The following is an 8,257-nucleotide window of genomic DNA, read 5'->3' as shown; positions in this document are numbered from 1 at the left end:
AGTTTTGTTTTTTTGTTTCTTTTTTTTCTGCAAAAGCTGTCCATTTCGATACTCAGGTCGAACAAAGTACGCTTATCTCATGTCTCAACTCTGAGCTAAACATCGTCTCCACCGGTCAGAAGAGGCAGGGCAGGGCCAGCAGGTGCGGCAGTGTTACATTGTTTGTCAGCGCAATCGGGGACATTAAAGGGAATCAAGGACACAGAGAGTCAGCATGCGGACAGCAACTCAAGAAGCTGCCGCCAAGAGTTATCGGGAAGAAAGATCCAGTCTCTTATTCTTACAGTGAGTTTGGGTAGTTACAAATGTAATGGTTTGAAGATTTCTTCTCTCTGTTATTGCTTGAGTGCTTATGTTAATCTCAGTTATTCAAGTGTGGGCTGTATATTAATATTGTAAATGCGTGTGTGTGCATATGAGAGAGAGAGAGAGAGAGAGAGAGAGAGAGAGAGAGAGAGAGAGAGAGAGAGAGAGAGAGAGAGAGAGAGAGAGAGAAGGGGGGGGGGGGGGGGGGGGGGGGGCGGTGGTGACACACTATACTTCCGTTTGCTGTTTAAAAGGATACTTACAAAATCGACAATCCCATCAATCAGTCGAGACACAATTTATTAACAACAGAATTTTAATTATATACCAACTTATTATACACTCTTACATATGTATACATCTGAATGCATAAAGCACACACACACAAACATGTACAAAGTACCCCCCCCCCCCCCCCCCCAAACAAAACAAAATTAAAAAAAAACATGCCACCCATTAAAATGATGATAACTCATGAATTACTTATGCAACTTACTTCAAATTTGGTGTACATTGGCCTGAGATATGGGATGATAATTCCACAAAGTTCATGAATGCCGGTCAAGTGCGCATGGCTTATAATTATATCTATATGCCGCTGGTTTCATAATACTACATCTACTAAAACAGATAAAATGGATAAAAATTTGAATGCATCACATTATTTCATGACAATAGGACTTTTAACTGTGTTGGTCAGAACATGATTAACGAGATGACCGCGGGGGAGCTAGCTGGTCCTGTCCATTGCTGAGCGGCTCCCATCCCCGGTTTTGGGAATGGCCTGCAGAGGATCCTTCCCAGAGGAGCCTACTTCAAGTGCAGCCACATGTCCTTCCAGGTGTGTTTGTCACCACTACCAAGGTAGGTGAAGGGAGGTTGATAACCACCCGTCAAAGACCTGTAATTACAAAAATAGTACTTAAAAATCAGAAACAGTTTCAAAACTGTTAGCACACTGCTGTTAATCGCCATAAGTTGTGCATGACTCGACTATGATGTGCCGTAATTATGCATTAAAATTATGATGAAAAACAACAACCTGAAAAGTGATGGGCGTGTCAGGATAGGGCGGATAATCGTTATATGAAATCTTTAGAAATGTGTCCTGTTTCAGTTATTAATCTTTAAATGTTATAACAACATCCTGGAAATTCAGTTCGTAATACTAAAGTAGAAATGGCCTAGTCAGGCTGATTTTTTGGCAAATACAGGTTGACCTTAAAAAAATGCAACCCTCCAAAATGTTAATAACTTCTACATCTGTTGACCAAATCACTTTATATTTGGGGGACATAAACTTAAGGCTATGCATGACCCTTCCACATCTTGGCAACTTTTTTTGTTGTTGAAATAGCACAAAAGTCTGACCATTTGATCTACAAAATTGCCCCTTTGTGAAAGTGTCACGGTAGTTGAAGTTTATGTCACCCAAATATAAAGTGATTCGGTCAACAGATGTAGAAGTTATTAGCCTTTTTGAGGGTTGCATTTTTGGGGGGTCACCCTGTCACCCAGTCTTCTTCAAAATGGCAAAACAACACTGCTAGGCACAACAGCTGAAACAAATCAATTTGTGTGGGCAAAAAATGAGTTGTTCTTCAATTTGAGATAATAAAAAAATAAAAAACAGGGTCACTCTTGCTGCATCCAAATCAGTATGTGTTGTTCACATATCTTGTCTAACATGGACGCTATGGCATGCTGAGCGGTGTAGGTGTCAATACTCTCAGCAGGCATAAAAGGCAGTTTTGAAGCCATTTTAGCGGGTAATAAGACAAAGAATGGTACATTTGAGTAACTCGCAAACGCATTGCCTTCAAACTTTCGGAGATTTGTGTTAACACATGTCGTAAAGTACACACGAAATCTCAAGTCATGTGAGGTATTAGTTCTGCTGTTATGTGTCATCCCAGAAAGAGTTTTAAAAATAAAGATGTACCCTGTCCGATTGAACAGAATTTTTTTTAGAATTAGCATGCATTTAGAAAAATGAAAGCTTCAATTTACCCTTAAATTTAATACAGGTTCACCAATGGCTGTTCAAAGTGCACTTGTTTAAACGCACACACACATTTTTGGAAAATGCTTTTTCAAGAGCCATTGATCAGTTAAGCGTGTTGGCAGTGAGCTTTGCTATGCGTAGGCCGACATTTGCGCTCAGCGCTCTGAATGAGTCAACTTCTTAAAAAAACTACTTTCGCGTTGAAATCCTCATACCACCCATGTCTGATAAAATATGTACATGAAATTTGAGTATGTGGCGCATCTGTCATTGTTCTTAAAGATTTCAACAAATAAAATTTGTTCAATGATTCAGCAAAAACCTATCGTCAATTTAAGAACTGTTTCTGACATGACAAATAACAGCAGACCTAATGTCTCAAATTACTTGAAATTCCGAAAGTACTTTACAACATGTGTTAGCACAACTCTCCGAAAGTTTGAAGGCAATGCGTTAGCGAGTTACTGTTAACCCGTGGTTTGTAAAAATGTAAAAACATTTTACAAATCACGTCGAACCTAAAACCGCGATTTGTAAAAATGTAAAAATATCGTATTCCACAAAGTAATGCATGCCTTTTCTTTTTATTAATTTTTCTTGTTTAGAGCCTCTACGCTGAGTGGTGGGGGTGGTTTTAGTTCCACATCCCATGTTGGTGCAATCCTATTTTACCACCGTCCCATTTTTTTCCCCATCCCATTTTTGCGACATTTCACAAGCCAAGCGTCATTTTACAAACAATAGCGCGACATCCCATTTTGACACCATATCCCATTTGGCCGCCATGCCGTTTCACCGCATTCCATTTTGCCCCCATTCCATTGTCGCGACATTTCACAAGCCAAGCGTCATTTTACTACCGTGTCATAACAATAGCGCGACATCCCATTTTGACACCATCCCATTTGGCCGCCATCAAATTTTTTATTTATTCTTCTTGCCAAGCCTCACTATACTACTATACTGCGTTATTCAACTAGGAAGACATGGGGCCCGGGTAGCTCATGTGGTAGAGCACTAGACTGATCGAAAGGTCGCTGGTTCGAATCCGGGCCGGGACGGACACGGGTCAACTTTATGTGCAGACCCAGAGACGGTATCCATCTCCCACCCCCGTGTCACCACAATGGCACGTTAAAGATCTTGGTCATTCTACCATAAGTGCAGATGGCTGATACCACCTAAACACGCATACATCAAAAGCCATGAGGGCGTAAAAACTCGAATCGTATAAACCAATTCATGTCCAATATAGGCAATTAAGACCTGACGGACAATAAGCCCCTTATAAAAAAAGGAAGACATTCCGTTTATGCCAAATCCCATTTTTGCCACAATCCAAAATGTCACGAAATAGAGATGGCGGCGAAATGGGATGACGGCAAAACGGCATGGCGACAAAATGGAATGTGGCGCTAGTGGTATGACACGGTGGTAAAATGACACTTGGCCTGTGAAATGTCACAAAAATGGGATGGGGGCAAAATGGGATAACGGCGAAACGGGATTGCGCCAAAAGGGGATGTGGAGCTAATGGTACATGATATGGTGGTAAAATGACACTTGGCCTAAGAAATGTCGCCAAAATGGGATGGGGGCGAATTGGGATAACGGCGAAAGGGGACTAATAGATCCCTTGACTTTGGGGTAGTGCGACTCTGTCACTGCTAGCTTTCCACTGGGAGGAAGCGACCGGAATTTCCCAACGATGGGACCTCCGAGTAATGAAAATAAAAATTAAAAATAAAAATCTTAAAATTAACAGTAACAGAGTCGCGCTACCCCAAAAGTCAAGGGATTTCGTATTCGTTCCTTGACTTTGGAGTTGACAAGAAAATATCGGGCGCAAAAACGTGATTTGTAAAAATGTTTACCGTGATTTGTACCATTTTTTAGGTCTCATTACCCGCTAAAGCGGCTTTAAAAACTGCCTTTTATGCCTGCTGAGAGGATTGACACCTACACCGCTCAGCATGCCATAGCGTCCATGTTAGTCTAGACAAGATATGTGAACAAAACTTACTGATTTGGATGCAAATTTGATTGTTTTGTCTAAGAACATGCTAAACATGTTTTGTTTTAGCAGTTCTGATTCGTTGTCAATTTTAACGCGGGAACCTTGATATTGCGAATTTGATTTTGGGGTGTGTTTGTGTTGTAGGCTTCACTGTATCGACACTACGTCATGTAAACTCAATCTGTTTTCTGAATAAGTTAGGGGCATAAAAGGCCTTTCCAGTCATATAATTGGTTTTACGATAAACGGCCTCATCATAAAGATCTGCCCTCAAACGCATCTGTAAAGTTTTTTTATGACGAGTAGTGTAGAACAATCACCATCTTGCACATCTGATCGCAAGATTATGCATCCCCGAAAAATTCTGCTATGTCTCCGGCGCATCAGTATCTGTCCGAAGTGTTTGAAAACAACTAATTACAACACACACACCCCCCCTCCCAACCTCCACCACCACCCCCACCCCCCCTCCCAACCTCCACCACCCCCCCCCCCTTCCCACCTCCAATACCACCACCCCCCCTTCCCACCCAAGGAAAAAAAAAGAAGAAAAGAATAAACACATTGATAAATACAAGGAGAAGGAAAGAATTAATTTACTTTTTTTTCCCAATTGTTTTTGATAACAAATCTATTGCTTCTAGGTCATCATTATCAGGCCGATGATTAAACCAAAGCTTAGTCACGGAAATTCATAAATGGACTAAAAATGACGTGTTTTTTCTTGCAGGACAATGGCTTGGACACTTATGACTTCATCCTGAATCGGCAGAGCAGCGATGTATTCTTACATGGATGCCATGGACGCCTTCCACCTAGCGGGCACACAGATGGTTCACAAATCTACCCACTTGTATATTGCATACCTACCCCCTCACTCTCAACCATTGCTCCTTCAGTTCTGTAGTAAAACATAGAGCGATCATTTCTGAAAATATTGTAAGACATTAGCTTCTTTACTTCTGCAGCTGCATCAAAAAAACACACACACACACACACACACACACACACTTAATACCGATGCCACATTTCAAGTAATCGGGCTGCAGGTATATTTGTTGTCTTCTGACACGGCTATGCATGCTAAAGTCCACAATCAGAATGGCAGTCCGCTATTAGAAAACCCGTTTTCTTTTTTTTGTGCATTTTACGGTAAATACATTTTTGTCTTTGATCTTCAGGCTTCCATAACAGTTCTCTAAATGTCTTGAGAATACGCCTGAAACGTTACATGAACCAAAACAACAACCGAAAAACAAACGCTGTGCATAGGGAACACAAATATCGATGATAATCTGCTAATAATTTAGCAGGTAGTATCAGCCGGGACATTATTTATTATTCTGAATAGATCAACATTCATATATGCATCAAGTGTACTAATTGATCCTGCTAAATAGTTGTATTTGTTTGTGACTGATGCACTTTTTATTCACTTTGCACATGTATCACGTAAGACAAATCAAGGGAGGTAATTTTGCTCGGATTAGATAGTTCCCTCCCCTGATAACAAAAGCACACAAATTAATGTTTCCCCCCTTCTCGTATGTGTTATTCAGACGTTTTGTTGGTTTTTGTTGAATATTGATGTGAAAGGTTCAGTCCTTCCCGAGTAAACTATTCGATTTACAGTCTCAGAACAGACCAGGCCTGAAAAGACCATTGCTAAACACATCAACTAATCAGCCTGGGTGCAGTTTGTGATTGTTTTTTATTGACTGATTTGTGAACGAACACAAGCAGGAATCTGTGATGATAACACATCAAAATAAATTATCACTTTGCGCATGAAGCAGCCAGGTTGTCGAATCTAAGTCTTTGTTCATGTACAATCTTGTCTAAATCTGAGATGGTGAGCCAAAAGTTTTTATGGGAACGACTGTGCCTTTCTGTGTCTCTCAATTTTTACACCACTTGCTACTCATGATTGCATGACACTAAGAACAGGCAAGATGTGGATATAGTGGTTTTAATGATACATTCGGACATAAAAATGGTTACCGCTGTTTTCTTAGATACGTGTGATCTCTCTTTTTCCCCCTGGTCCTTTCTTTTTGATGTTATTTAGCCTGAAGTTTGTTGCAACTATTGGTCCGCTTGCATTTGTTGTTATAGTAGTTGTGGATATGTTATTTAATTTGTCTGTGTTCCCTTATTATGTTGTCACTGTCAGCTTGATGAATAAAGGCTATGAGAAGAAAAAAAATGTTACCCTTCACTATTAGCTATTATTTATACTAAATATTTCTGATACCTTGACCAAATACGATGTTTATTTTTGCGTGTTCTCGTTTTTTCAGAGCGAACACACACACACACACACACACACACACACACACACAGTCTCTCTTTCTCTCTCTCTCTCCCTCTCTCTCTCTTTCTCTCTGTCTTTCTCTCTCTCCCACCCACACACACACACACGTACACGTATACACACACACACACACACACACACACACACAGTTTCAATGTTAAAAACTTGAAACAGTATCCCTGTAGCATCGATGAAGGTTGTGTACAGGAACATCATAAAAGCTTGCTTACAAACGGACTCGCTGTAATCGAATAAAACAGCTTTCGAATGAAATAGCTTACCGTTGCTTGCTCAAACTGCGGCTTCCTTGTCCACATTCCTGGCGCACAGATCTGCAATGTGCAACGTTACTGTTGAATACACACAATTTATGTTGAAGTCAGAGGGCACAGACAGACATATCCCCCCCCCCCCTTACACACACACCGTGACACACACACACGCGCGCGACTGCGTGAAGATGCACGTCACCTTATCATTTAATCACACAATGTAAAAACGTGGTGGTTAAAACTGAATAGTATCATGAATCTCTGAAGAGAATCTTTTTTTTTTCAACAGTCGTTCGTGTAAGGCACACGCAGATTGAATGTAGCTGAAGCCATACCGTAAAAACTAAGAACAGATCTATAAGATTCTAAAAAAAATGTGACATTTTAGTTCTATTCATCTGGATGAGCTTGATCTGTCCATAGATGACGAGTTAGCGATACCGTCTGTATAGATCAATGATCTATCCGAAGTAGAATCGGCCACTGAAAATGCAACTCCCCCCCTCCCTTTCCCACGACACACCACGACACGACACTAGCTGAGAAAAGGAAAAAGTGTGGAGGAATACATAATGTAAAAACCAGATCTAAAAGTAAGCCCGGATTTCAAACCGCCTTTGAGTATGAAATGTTCGGACGCGCCCTTTCAGCCTACAGTGAAATGGTAATCATGTACGTACAAGCTTTGTTTCAGAACTGTGAAACGTAATAACTAGGTTTGAATTCAAATATACAAGTAAAGTTAATGGAAGATCAAAGTAAAGGTTGGGTGTAATGTCAACAATTATACTTACATTCCGTTTCAGCATGCTCTTCCACAGGAAAAACTCCCAGGGCTTTGTCCTGCTTGCGATTTTGCCAAAAGTACTTTGAGCACACCCCCGACGTAACTTTCAATGAGCATCATAGTGTTTTTGCCACTTGCCGGTTGAATTTGGCGCCTAATTCCAACTTCGCTGCATCTCAGGGTTGTTTCTGGTCCCCCAAATGTACACATTCAGACCTATGCCGCCCTGATCGATCACAATTTTGCTTTTTACGTAACTGGCGCAAGATGGCAGACATCTTTGGACCATAAATGACTCTTTGCGCATGCGCCGCTAATAATTTGATTGGTCGATATTTTTAGGCAAAGCACATGGTCTCAGAAAACAGAAAAGTAAACATTGGAAGCGTGAGTCACGCTCCCAAAAAATAAAAACTTTTTTTACATATATGTTTTTTTCTGTAACTTTTTGACCCATGGTTCATTCATCATCTGAAATAACTTTTTAGCGAAATCTAACCATACGATTATTGGAAAAAAGTCAAAATGTAGACGACCACCTTTAAGACCTTGTTTT

General features: G+C 40.5%; 1 protein-coding gene and 2 long non-coding RNA genes across 4 annotated transcripts in view; 1 reads left to right on the top strand and 2 right to left on the bottom strand.

Moving 5' to 3' along the window:
- LOC138963039 (uncharacterized) overlaps positions 1-8,257 on the bottom strand; it is a 37,832-nt gene that overhangs the window by 9,585 nt on the left and 19,990 nt on the right. The gene's annotated exons all lie outside the window — the stretch shown is intronic.
- LOC138963042 (uncharacterized) lies at positions 1,011-6,534 on the top strand. Of its 2 annotated transcripts, none has more exons than XR_011454699.1 (2): positions 1,011-1,147; positions 5,059-6,534. It is a non-coding gene; the product is annotated as an uncharacterized lncRNA (long non-coding RNA). The 2 variants fall into 2 exon arrangements; XR_011454698.1 differs by having other exon boundaries at positions 1,032-1,170.
- LOC138963041 (uncharacterized) lies at positions 1,079-7,993 on the bottom strand. Its single transcript, XR_011454697.1, has 3 exons — positions 7,709-7,993; positions 6,924-6,974; positions 1,079-1,207 (listed from the first exon to the last, which is right to left on the bottom strand). It is a non-coding gene; the product is annotated as an uncharacterized lncRNA (long non-coding RNA).

This window comes from Littorina saxatilis, linkage group LG3 (assembly GCF_037325665.1).
Source record: "Littorina saxatilis isolate snail1 linkage group LG3, US_GU_Lsax_2.0, whole genome shotgun sequence".
In the NCBI taxonomy this organism is placed as follows: Eukaryota; Metazoa; Mollusca; class Gastropoda; order Littorinimorpha; family Littorinidae; genus Littorina; species Littorina saxatilis.
The sequence above is the reverse complement of the archived record's forward strand: the minus strand, read 5'-3'. Positions and strand labels throughout refer to the sequence as shown.